A 13,949-nucleotide genomic window follows, 5' to 3' on the forward strand; every position below is an offset into this window, starting at 1 on the left:
GGACAACAAAGTCAAGGTATTGGCGTGGCCATCACAAAGCCCTGACCTCAATCCTACAGAACATTTGTGGCCAGAACTGAAAAATCGTGTGCGAGCAAGGAGGCCTACAAACCTGACTCAGTTACACCAACTATGTCAGGAGGAATGGGCCCAAATTCACCCAACTTATTGTGGGAAGCTTGTGGAAGGCTACCCGAAATGTTTGACCCAAGTTAAACTATTTAAAGGCAATGCTACAAAATACTAATTGAGTGTATGTACACTTCTGACCCACTGGGAATGTGATGAAAGAAATACAAGCTGAAATAAATCATTCTCTCTACTATTTGTCTGACATTTCACATTCTTAAAATAAAGTGGTGATCCTAACTGACCTAAGACAGGGAATTTTTACTAGGATTAAATGTCAGGAATTGTGAAAAACTGAGTATAAATGTATTTGGCTAAGGTGTATGTAAACTTCCGACTAACTGTATGAACACACACACACAGATACTGATGTACATATGAACACACACACACATATACTGATGTACATATGAACACACACATACAGTCTATCTTTGGGTTTTGACTGGACGTCCCCATTATGAGATCATTGAGATGGTGAGGGACGATAACTCAAAGGACAGGAAGGCGTTTGTCCTTGGTCAACCACTATGGTTACGGAAATGTACCATGCAGGGGATTTGCATACATTTCCTTAGCCCACACTCTGTTCCCCTCTTCTCTCCTCTTCGTTGGTTTACCGAACACCCTCTCCTGGGAAATCTGGATACAAGGACAAGGCTGTAGACAGAACAGGAGAAAACAACCTCACCAAGAACAAGAAAATATATTATGAATATTCTAGTAGTAATAAATTAATGTTGTGATGCCTGCTGTATATTCACCTCTATAATAAATTAACATACTTATGAATTATTTCACTACAACTCCCTTAATCCATAATACACACATTGCAAGAAAAACTGACACCACTATTAAAAACAAAATCTTTAGGAATATAGAACACGTGTAAGTCAAACTGCATAAGAGATAAATGTGTCTATAAATGTGTCTATAGATGTGTCTATGAATGTGTCTATGAATGTGTCTATACTGTAGATGTGTCTATATATGTGTCTATAGATGTGTCTATGAATGAGTCTATGCAGTGAGGGAAAAAAGTATTTGATCCCCTGCTGATTTGGTACGTTTGCCCACTGACAAAGAAATGATCAGTCTATAATTTTAATGGTAGGTTTATTTGAACAGTGAGAGACAGAATAACAACAAAAACAATCAAGAAAAACGCATGTAAAAAAAATATAAATTGATTTGCATTTTAATGAAGGAAATAAGTATTTGACCCCCTCTCAATCAGAAAGATTTCTGGCTCCCAGGTGTCTTTTATACAGGTAATGAGCTGAGATTAGGAGCACACTCTTAAAAAGGGAGTAGAATACCACACTAGAATACCACACATAGAAAAAGCACAACAAGGAATATACACACCCTGACTCAACATATAAGCGTCCCCTGAGTCAGGGCGTGACACCATCAGCCCTACGGTAGATAACATGTCCATCAGCCCTACGGTAGATAACATATCCATCAGCCCTACGGTAGATAACATGTCCATCAGCCCCACAGTAGATAACATGTCCATCAGCCCTACGGTAGATAACATGCTCAAGTGATCGGCTTTCTGAAATCCTTCACCAGTAGTACTGTGAAATATCTCTCTGATTCACACTGGTCAGAAACCATAGTATATTCAGTAACAAACTGAGACTAATGTTCAGGGGTTGATGTCAACCACTGTTTTTGTCTGCGTCCCAAAAGGCACCGTAGTATTCCCTATATCCCTCAAATTCTGGACCTGGAAGCCAGTTCCACTGCTTCTTTTCATTCTTAAACCTCTAATAAGGGACTGATTTAGACCTGGGACACCAGGCGGGTGCAATAATGACCAGGTAGAAGAGGAAACCAGCAGGCTCCGGACCTCATAGGGTCAGAGTTCAAATCTATGGCCTATTGCACTACATGGGGTGTCCAAAAACCCTCCCATTCCCCGCCTACCTGGAGGGGAGCCCTCCCCTCATTGGTCGCCACACACATCCATCAAAGCTTGTTAAGAACAATCACGTCCACCTGAAAGAGGTAGGGCTACGCCTTTAAATGCCCCACTTGCAGTCATTAGACCTCTTTCAACCAACCAGCACGGACCACTAGAGATGCGTTGATTTGTAACCATCTACATCCTCATTTATCATCTCATAACTTTAAGCCTACAAAAGACCAAAGAAACCTGGTTTAATGAAAGGTCAAAAGGCTACCCTCTCCTTGTGTTCTTGCAGACATAACACAATGGGTATCTCCCACCCATCCTACGCAGACTTTAAACAATTTTACATAAGGAAAATAGGGTACCATTTGGAACACACCCCCTTATGTACCTGATCTGCAACAACTAGTACTTTAAATACATAATAAACACAGTCCCTCCCTCCTTCAGTCTGAAAGGTTCATGTTGAAAAATAAACAAACCCTTTTTATTCATCAAAATTTACATTTATATACATGACTATGTCAGATCTGTAAATGTTAAGCCTTAACAAATATATAATTTAATTAAAGCAGTTTAAAAATGAAACATTTGAACCACTTGTTGGTTGATATAAGTGAAATAAATAGTATGTACATGATGGACAAAGCACTCAGTAGTAAAAAAATAAATTAAAAAACCTCTGGTTGGGCAAGTTTCAATAGAAGCCACTTCTTTAATGTGGGTGTCCACAAAGTTGAGGGAGAGATTTGAACGCCATCCGCTCTCTTGCTCTATCGTCCTTTTCATGCAGTTTGTTGACCCAAAGGCCGGGCTGATATGTCATCCAACCGTCGTCAAGGAGCCACATCAAAGATACAGAAAATGTTACCAGATCCCTTTTATAATGCTTCCTGGTACGGCATGTCCCCCCCACTCCCCCCTCATCTCAGAGACTGCACAGGTGCAGGTGTTAAGTGCATACAGTTGAAGTCGGAAGTTTACATACATTTAGGTTGGAGTCATTAAAACTCGTTTTTCAACCACTCCACAAATGTCTTGTTAACAAACTATAGTTTTGGCAAGTCGGTTAGGACATCTACTTTGTGCATGACACAAGTCATTTTTCCAACAATTGTTTACAGACAGATTATTTCACTTATAATTCACTGTATCACAATTCCAGTGGGTCAGAAGTTTACATACACTAAATTGACTGTGCCTTTAAACAGCTTGGAAAATTCCAGAAAATGATGTCATGACTTTAGAAGCTTCTGATAGGCTAATTGACATCATTTTAGTCAATTGGAGGTGTACCTGTGGATGTATTTCAAGGCCTACCTTCAAACTCAGTGCCTCTTTGCTTGACATCATGGGAAAATCAAAAGAAATCAGCCAAGACCTCAGAGAAAAAATTGTTGACCTCCACAAGTCTGGTTCATCCTTGGGAGCAATTTCCAAATGCCTGTACCACGTTCATCTGTACAAACAATAGTACTCAAGTATAAACACCATGGGACCACGCAGCCATCATACCGCTCAGGAAGGAGACGCGTTCTGTCTCTTAGAGATGAACGTACATTGGTGCGAAAAGTGCAAATCAATCCAAGAACAACAGCAAAGGACCTTGTGAAGATGCTGGAGGAAACAGGTACAAAAGTATCTATATCCACAGTAAAACGAGTTCTATATCGACATAACCTGAAAGGCCGCTCAGCAAGGCAGAAGCCACTGCTCCAAAACCGCCATTAAAAAGCCAGACTACGGTTTGCAACTGCACATGGGGACAAAGATTGTACTTTTTGGAGAAATGTCCTCTGGTCTGATGAAACAAAAATAGAACTGTTTGGCCATAATGGCCATCGTTATGTTTGGAGGAAAAAGGGGGATGCATTGCAAGCCGAAGAACACCATCCCAACCGTGAAGCACGGGGGTGGCAGCATCATGCTGTGGGGGTGCTTTGCTGCAGGAGGGACTGGTGCATTTCACAAAATAGATGGCATCATGATGAAGGAAAATTATGTGGATATATTGAAGCAACATCTCAAGACATCAGTCAGGAAGTTAAAGCTTGGTCGTAAATGGGTCTTCCAAATGGACAATGACCCCAAGCATACTTCCAAAGTTGTGGCAAAATGGCTTAAGGACAACAAAGTGAAGGTACTGGAGTGGCCATCACAAAGCCCTGACCTGAATCCTATATAAAATGTGTGGCCAGAACTGAAAAATCGTGTGCGAGCAAGGAGGCCTACAAACCTGACTCAGTTACACCAGCTCTGTCAGGAGGAATGGGCCAAAATTCACCAAACGTATTGTGGGAAGCTTGTGGAAGGCTACCCGAAACGTTTGACCCAAGTCAAACAATTTAAAGGCAATGTTACCAAATACTAATTGAGTTTATGTAACTGACCCACTGGGAATGTGATGAAAGAAATAAAAGCTGAAATAAATCATTCTCTCTACTATTATTCTGACATTTCACATTCTTAAAATAAAGTGGTGATCCTAACTGATCGAAGACAGGGAATTTTTACTAGGATTAAATGTTAGGAATTGTGAAAAACTGAGTTTAGATGTATTTGGCTAAGGTGTATGTAAACTTCAGACTTCAACTGTATATACATTTACATTTTAGTCATTTAGCAGATGCTCTTATCCAGAGCAACTTACAGTTAGTGAGTGCATACATTGGTGCATATACATAACCATTTCAGACAAAATACTGTGCCATTGTGGCACGGCACAATGCGTTCAAACCTCCCACCTCGTCCAAAACCTTCTAGTTGACCTACTCACCACACAGTGAAAGGCCATGAATGGACGGAAAGATCAGGGGTCAGTCCAGTCAGTGTCTGACCACCATAAAAACTATTTCCCAGAGCGGGGAAAGTTACAGTCTGAACAGTTTGATGGTAGGGGAGTGTACATTTACATTTACGTCATTTAGCAAACGCTCTTATCCAGAGCGACTTACAAATTGGTGCATTCACCTTATTAGCTGTAGGATAACCACTTTACAAAGTTTCTTTTTTTTTTTTTTGGGGGGGGGGGGGGGGGGGGGGGGTGGTGTAAGGGGGGGTAGAATGATTACTTTATCCTATCCCAGGTATTCCTTAAAGAGGTGGGGTTTCAAATGTCTCCGGAAGGTGGTGAGTGACTCCGCTGTCCTAGCGTCGTGAGGGAGCTTGTTCCACCATTGGGGTGCCAGAGTAGCGAACAGTTTTGACTGGGCTGAGCGGGAACTGTGCTTCCGCAGAGGTAGGGGAGCCAGCAGGCCAGAGGTGGATGAACGCAATGCCCTCGTTTGGGTGTAGGGATTGATCAGAGCCTGAAGGTACGGAGGTGCCGTTCCCCTCACAGCTCCGTAGGCAAGCACCATGGTCTTGTAGCAGATGTGAGCTTCAACTGGAAGCCAGTGGAGTGTGCGGAGGAGCGGGGTGACGTGAGAGAACTTGGGAAGGTTGAACACCAGACGGGCTGCGGCATTCTGGATGAGTTGTGGGGGTTTAATGGCACAGGCAGGGAGCCCAGCCAACAGCGAGTTGCAGTAATCCAGACGGGAGATGACAAGTGCCTGGATTAGGACCTGTGCCGCTTCCTGTGTAAGGCAGGGTCGTACTCTCCGAATGTTGTAGAGCATGAACCTACAGGATCGGGTCACCGCCTTGATGTTAGCGGAGAACGACAGGGTGTTGTCCAGGGTCACGCCAAGGCTCTTCGCACTCTGGGAGGAGGACACAACGGAGTTGTCAACCGTGATGGCGAGATCATGGAACGGGCAGTCCTTCCCCGGGAGGAAGAGCAGCTCCGTCTTGCCAAGGTTCAGCTTGAGGTGGTGATCCGTCATCCATACTGATATGTCTGCCAGACATGCAGAGATGCGATTCGCCACCTGGTTATCAGAAGGGGGAAAGGTGTAGCGGGTGATTTTGGACGGAGTCAGGCGCAGGAAGGTAAATCACAGAATAAATGGTTTATTCGGCAATACAGCGGTACGCGTCAATGCGTAAAACAGTCCAGTGCAGTAAAACGGTGCACTGGAGAAAACAAGGCAAACGGGTGAATATCCCGGCGATACACAATACAATAGAGCTCCACCGAGCTGTAGTCACTTCCACAATCAACAATCACACACAAAGACAAGGGGGCAGAGGGAACACTTATACAGGTACTGATGAGGGGATATGACCAGGTGTGTGTAATAAACAAGACAAAACAAATGGAATGATGAGATGAGAAGCGGCAGTGGCTAGAAGGCCGGTGACGACGAACGCCGAAGCCAAGGAGGGGAGGCAGCTTCGGAGGAAGTCGTGACAGGGAGAGCGGGGAAAGTTAGTCTGAACAGTTTGACAATTGTAAACTATCTTTATTCAAAGGCTAAGTGCTTGTGTCTCCACATCTCCCCTTCTTTCCTTCAGTCTCTCCCTCCCTCCCCCTCTACCTTTGGCGAGCTCAGTCCAGGTGAAGGTATCAGTCTCCAGCTCTGTCTTGACGTACATGACGTAGGTCTTCCCCTCTGCATCAGGGATGAGTCCTCACATGGGTTCTTATTGTGGCCCAGCACAACAGACAGAATAACAGTTATATTAGACATCCCACCTCAGCCTCCCTGAGCACAACAGACAGAATAACAGTTATATTAGACATCCCACCTCAGCCTCCCTGGGCACAACAGACAGAATAACAGTTATATTAGACATCCCACCTCAGCCTCCCTGAGCACAACAGACAGAATAACAGTTATATTAGACATCCCACCTCAGCCTCCCTGAGCACAACAGACAGAATAATAGTTATATTAGACATCCCACCTCAGCCTCCCTGGGCACAACAGACAGAATAACAGTTATATTAGACATCCCACCTCAGCCTCCCTGAGCACAACAGACAGAATAACAGTTATATTAGACATCCCACCTCAGCCTCCCTGGGCACAACAGACAGAATAACAGTTATATTAGACATCCCACCTCAGCCTCCCTGAGCACAACAGACAGAATAACAGTTATATTAGACATCCCACCTCAGCCTCCCTGAGCACAACAGACAGAATAACAGTTATATTAGACATCCCACCTCAGCCTCCCTGAGCACAACAGACAGAATAACAGTTATATTAGACATCCCACCTCAGCCTCCCTGAGCACAACAGACAGAATAACAGTTATATTAGACATCCCACCTCAGCCTCCCTGGGCACAACAGACAGAATAACAGTTATATTAGACATCCCACCTCAGCCTCCCTGGGCACAACAGACAGAATAACAGTTATATTAGACACACATTGATTTGTTTAACACTTTTTTGGTTACTACATGATTCCATATGTGTTATTTCATAGTTTTGATGTCTTCACTATTATTCTACAATGCAGAAAATAGTTTAAAAAAATGAAAAACCCTTGAATGAGTAGGTGTTCTAAAACTTTGGACCGGTAGTGTACATCAGATACATTCTCACTCACTTCAGTAAGTTCCCAATCTCCAGCTCATAGGCATCTTTTTTCGAGCCATCTACATTCTTCATCTGGACGTTAGGTACCGTGTTGAGCCTGGGCTTCTTGAAATACACTTCCTATAGGGGATGAAACACTCGGACAGGTAAGACTAACACAATCAGCCTTTAATACAGTCCGTTCAGGCTATATGACATTGTCTTCCGACAGATGGCATCATCCTAACTCGACCCCGTTGCCATCAGCGCAGACAGAGTCGTCGCGCTCTGAAGGTAAGACAATGGGCTTTATGATTGACCCTGTGCTAGTAGTGAAGAAGAGGGCCTTACGTGGAATTAGCCGTTCATGTTCAGCTCGATGATGCCAATGTGGTAGGAGCAGGACACGTTAAGGATGATACACTCTCTGCCTTTCCTCTGCTCTGGCATACGCATCCACATGTCCCAGTCCCACAGCTACACAGACACTGAAAAAATATTAGTTTCAGAAACACACATGTTATCATTACACAATGAATATTGAGTGATAGAAACACCCACACCTTCTCAGGCGTGGGCACTTTGGGCTCCAGGTCATACTTGTAGAGGCTCTTCTTCAGCACCCAGCCAAGGCCACTCTGTGGAGCAGAGCCGGGTCCTCCGCTGTGTTCATAGCCCTGTTGTAACACATACACTACATAAGCACACTCTCCACTGTAGAGCAGGGCGGGTTCCTCTGCTGTGTGCTCATAATCCTGCATAGCAGAATTACAACAGATATTACATATTACATAAGCACATAATTTCCACACATTACAGCAACGAAGGGAAAGTGTTTAAGGGTGTAGAGGTGTTAAAGTGAGAGGTGGAGACAGGACACGGACTGACCTGGTCGTTCCAGGCTGAGATGCAGTTCAGGCTGTCATCCTCGTTCAGTAGATCAGGTCTGGCTCAGGAAACTGGACAGCATCAACAACAATAAACATGATGTCACCACCAGAACAGCATCAGTTCACCAACAATACTTGGATAGCTTCATTTCATGCTGGAAATCTTTAAAGTTAATTCAAGACTATGTTACTCTACTATAATACATTCCATTCCTGTAAGGTGACAATTGAACTTGGCTATCTACCTCTACCAGTTCTTGCTGGTCTTTCCCTGTGTATACACAGCTTTGATTTGTCTGATTCCTAGTTGATTGGCTAAATGTCATTTCAAAAGGGCATGTTTGCGAGGGTAAACACGCATTGAAATCAGTCGGCCCAATCGTCCAAATGTTTCTAAAGCATTTGCTGTCATTAGTTTATAGAGGACAGAGAGCACAGCTGGAGAAGTAATACCTGTTCAACAGTAAAAACATTGAAGGCTTGGGGCACACAACGGAGAATGAGTGTCCCAGTGAGTTACAACAGCAGGAAGCATGTGGATCTGCTGTCCCCTTCTGGTCATTAATGGTATTATTCATACTAAAGCACATGCTCGGCTACATTCAACTCATTGAAGATCTTCCAATGATCTTTACTCGGAGATTGAAGAAACACAGACAGTTATTTTGAGGGCATATTCTAGATATATATATGTACCCCTCTATATGTTGTATAGTTAAAGCTTCCATCAATCTAAAACTATAGGCATCTTACCTGAATAAATCTATGGAGATATCCAGGTCTTCCTCCAGGCCTATGGCAAAGTTGGTATCCTGCAAATCAACCATATATCAACCACATACTGTAACAACCACATAACCACATAACAACCACATACTGTAACAACCACATAACAACCACATAACCAGGTGGAGGTAGACGGAAAGATGAAAATACTCAATGGGTGTAGGTTGAAGGTTGCAGTCAGACTGGCTTTGTAGTGCTGAGAGAGGAGAAAGAGGTGGTAGTGAGTGGTTGAGTGATACCAAAACACTGTGCATTACAACACAACATTGCCATTAATTGTGTTGTTGGTTGGTGTCTGACAGGAGTTCATGTTATATAAACCAGTCCTTATGATATTGCTGCTTTGCTGAAACAGTCCGTCTCATAGAGAAAATAAGTTATTTCTAGTTGACTAATGACAGTGTTTCAGTTGGTCTGTGTCTCTGATGGCGGCTGCTCGGAGGGTGAGGAGTGTGTTGGCTGACCGACATCTCACATGTGATACTCTGGCATTCTTGATGCTGATGGGAGTGTGTTGAACCCCCTTCAGTCCAAACAGCTCCACCACATCCATGGGCTCCTGTACACACACACACCACACACAAACAACTTTAAGCGCAAGACATGCACTGAATGGAATGAACTATGGTGGATGTGTAACTAGGCCAGCCCAGTACAGCTTGGCTCAGTAGTGTAAAAAGGGTAACCGAATAGTGAAATCCCTACTTACAGTGGTGCTGTCCACTGCCATGTAGTGTCCACTGCCATGTAGAGTCCACTGCCATGTAGTGTCCACTGCCATGTAGTGTCCACTGCCATGTAGAGTCCACTGCCATGTAGAGTCCACTGCCATGTAGTCCACTGCCATGTAGAGTCCACTGCCATGTAGAGTACACTGCCATGTAGAGTCCACTGCCATGTAGAGTCCACTGCCATGTACAGTCCACTGCCATGTAGAGTCCACTGCCACGTAGAGTCCACTGCCACGTAGAGTCCACTGCCACGTAGAGTCCACTGCCATGTAGAGTCCACTGCCATGTAGAGTCCACTGCCATGTAGAGTCCACTGCCATGTAGAGTCCACTGCCACGTAGAGTCCACTGCCACGTAGAGTCCACTGCCATGTAGAGTCCACTGCCACGTAGAGTCCACTGCCACGTAGAGTCCACTGCCATGTAGAGTCCACTGCCATGTAGAGTCCACTGCCATGTAGAGTCCACTGCCATGTAGAGTCCACTGCCATGTAGAGTCCACTGCCATGTAGAGTCCACTGCCATGTAGAGTCCACTGCCATGTAGAGTCCACTGCCATGTAGAGTCCACTGCCATGTAGAGTCCACTGCCATGTAGAGTCCACTGCCATGTAGAGTCCACTGCCATGTAGAGTCCACTGCCATGTAGAGTCCACTGCCATGTAGAGTCCACTGCCACGTAGACCTTGGAGTGGCTGGAGTACACCTCGATGTCCAGAATCTTCCTACCGCTTGCCAGCTTGCGCAGGGTCTCCATGTGGGCAGGGCGTCGTCTGGAAGGGAGCAGAGAGGAGGTCAGCCATTTTGAATTGTGGAAACCTGTTTTATAAGTTGACTAAGACTGTGCATAACATTGCTCAGCTGTATGATTTTCATATGTCATCAACTTCTTAAGGCTATAGCTAGTGAGGAACAACTTTTGATATGCACAATGGAAATGTGTGAAACAAATGGTGGAAGAATGTTCAAGACTCACCATACTCCTGTACTGGCTCTTCCTCGTTGGCTACTCTTCTTGTGTCTAAGATTAGTTTGATATTCACAATGACAGTGACCTTGAATAACATAGAACCGCTCTGGCCTGTACAGAAGTAAAAGACAAGAAGTTGTTCTCAAAAGTATCCCAAATGTAGGCGAACCAAAGGTGACAGTGAATGCTCAACTGGCAGCGTTGCACGGATAACTCGCTTGTTAGTGAGTTTGTATTTCCAGGTTAGGTAGAGGCTCAGTTGTTGGCATGGAATGAACGGTTTCGCTCAAGGATTGGGTGTCCAGGTGTCCATCCCTGACTGTGGCACGAGACTGCAACCCCTCTCCTCCTCCTTATACCGAGCGCGTTACTACAATGCATATACCTACACAGCATCCAGTGCAAGCTGATAACCAGTTAAAGTGATTAGTTGCAATCACCTCGTCATCTTGAAAGTAGATAGGGCAGAAGTTGAAGAATGCCGTAGCTAACTACCTAGTTTGTGTACTGCTAGCTAAACGGTTAGCGCTATCCGGGATCCTTGGGACATGCCTACCATACCATACCCTTTCCCTAACCATGCAGGGCCATCCCAAGGAGCCCATATAGCATGGACCCTAGCTAAACATAACACGTTTATGATTCTGTGAGAGGTAGTGTCAATAACAAACATAACATGGCAGGTAGTAGTAGTTAACACACCAATAATGAGCCAAGTGAACAAATGCAAGATCAACGAGAAGCACCACTGCAGGTTCATCACACCTATAGATATTTACTGTTAGCTACCTAACACGCTACTTACGTTAGCTAGCTTCACTCATTGCCACCTGGTTGTAGGATATACATCTGATTGCATAAACAAATCAAGTTAAATTGTAGTAGCTATGTAGCTAGTAATAATTCAATACTTATGCCGGATAATCGTCAGAGTTGCTTTTTTGTAAATGGAAGCTGGCTAGCGGCTGCTAACTGATGCTAACTACTATGGTAGCAGACATCTTTCCTGCCCCCCGACTTAGAATTGCACAAACACCTCCCCACACTGGTCAGAATGTGGTACTGCACTGAAAATAATACACAAGCCATGTTCAGGTACCTGCCTATTTAAATCAGCAGGGGGCGCCAGAGCATAGATGCCTTCTGGGAATTTCATTTAACCTATCCAGGTGTTTCACATCATTGAAGATGAAAGGAGTAGGCCCTTCTATTTCTAGTTTGTAGAGAAACTATTACTGATTACCCATTGGTTTTGCTTTTATAGAAGTCATAAAGATAAAGTATTGCATCCTGGATTATCCTGGATTAAGCCATAAACAACACATTGGATCATGCAACTATCAACCTTTCAGCAACATGTAGTAAAATACCCGTCTGTACAATATCTGTCAAAACATCGCCCCAAATGAGGCCTAAAAAAGTACAGCAATTTGATTTGATTTGGATCTCTTTTAGCCCATCAAGGGCTAGTCTTCCAAGAGTCCGTACAGCAATACAGCAATAAACAGTATGAAAATGTATGCACTCACTAACTGGATAAGAGCGTCTGCTAAATTACTAAAATGTAAAATGTAAAATAATGATTACATTTGATTTTATGGAAGTTATGCACCTTTATGTTATGCTCCTCTGTGATATTTAGAGATTTGTAACCCAGGCCCGGCCCTGGACGTTCTGCCGCTAGCCGAGACAAAAAATGGCCGCCCCCCTCCTATCCCTGCTAATCTAGAATAGTGTAACTACCGCAGCGGTCGGTAATAGGTTTGACCTTGGGACCATTTTCTTCTCAGATAATAGGCCTACGCTAAAAATTAAACACAATTTTTAACATGTGTTTAATAGGCTTTATAATCAGTTCAATGTCAATAACATAGCCTAATATTTTCAATCTGATTACACTAATAAAATCACCAATGTCTCTTTTATATTCGTTTTTTATATTTATTTGTGTGTGTTTTTTATTGGGGATAAACAGCTTGCAATCAAGAGAAAATGTCGCTTTGAAAAAGTCTCAATAGAAAGGTGGATAATGAAAATGGAAGTTTCAGGGAAGAATGGACAGAGACATAGGCATTCTTACCATATTTCTCCAATGTCAAACCAGAGCAGTGGCAACACATCATTTTGGTGCCTGTTTTGCATGTTATTATGGCATTAATACATGTCACCTATCAGTTTGCAAACAATGTAACAAATATTGAGTTAATAGGATAAAAACCAGTTTTACACCACAAAACACCAGAAAAGGGCCAAAAAGAGTAGAACCAGTTCACCTGCTTTTTACACTATGATTTGACTATATATGTTCAATGTTTCATTTGAAAATATTATTTAAAAATGAATAATCTCACCATATTAAAACGATAGTTCTGTTCACATAACTTGACCTTAAAATGAGGGAGTTATTTTCATTTTTTTTATACATTAAAATGAATCACTAATCACATGAAATAAATAACACTCTTTAAAAATTACTGTCAAAGCAACAAAATAACTAGGGCTTTACTTGTAACCAAGTTAAGTGGGTTAAAACCATCCTAGAAGGATGCACAGAGGGACATGTCAGAATGATGAATTTTGGCACTTTATCAAGTCTTTAATCTTAGAAAAAATCGGAATTATTCAATTTTAGATGTGTTCTATATTAAAGGCCTCTTCATGTAATATAATTAGATTTTAAAATGCAATATTTGTGCACAATTTCTACATAAAATATCAAAAGGACGCAAAAGAAACTCATTTCGTGGAACAACACTAATAAGGATTACATTTTATTTGATTGAAGTTTTATGGAAGTAGTGGAAGATAAGCCTTAATATACTGTATATTTTGTCCAGCTACATAACTGATTTCAAAGATCAAAGTTGAATGTTAAAACAGGGCAATTACTGTATATCATTTGGGCCAGTAAGTACAATTGTATACTGAACTAAGTGCATAGTTTACCATTTAAAACATTATATATACTGCAGTTCATTCTCTTTGTTGGAAATTAAATGAGAGCAATGTCTACGGTCAGTCACCTATACATGTCGGTATAAGCTTTCAATGTGTGTGTTTCTGTTTGCTGAAATGGAAAGCAGAGTGCAAGCATTACGTGGAGGTGAAC

The 13,949-nt window shown here is 42.8% G+C and overlaps 1 pseudogene; it reads right to left on the bottom strand.

Annotated features, from left to right (window-relative positions):
- Positions 1 to 745: 745 nt before the first annotated feature.
- LOC121533017 lies at positions 746 to 10,627 on the bottom strand (annotated as a pseudogene).
- Between the last annotated feature and the right edge of the window lie 3,322 nt (positions 10,628 to 13,949).

The sequence above is a fragment of the Coregonus clupeaformis genome, chromosome 20 (genome assembly GCF_020615455.1).
Source record: "Coregonus clupeaformis isolate EN_2021a chromosome 20, ASM2061545v1, whole genome shotgun sequence".
Classification (NCBI taxonomy): Eukaryota; Metazoa; Chordata; class Actinopteri; order Salmoniformes; family Salmonidae; genus Coregonus; species Coregonus clupeaformis.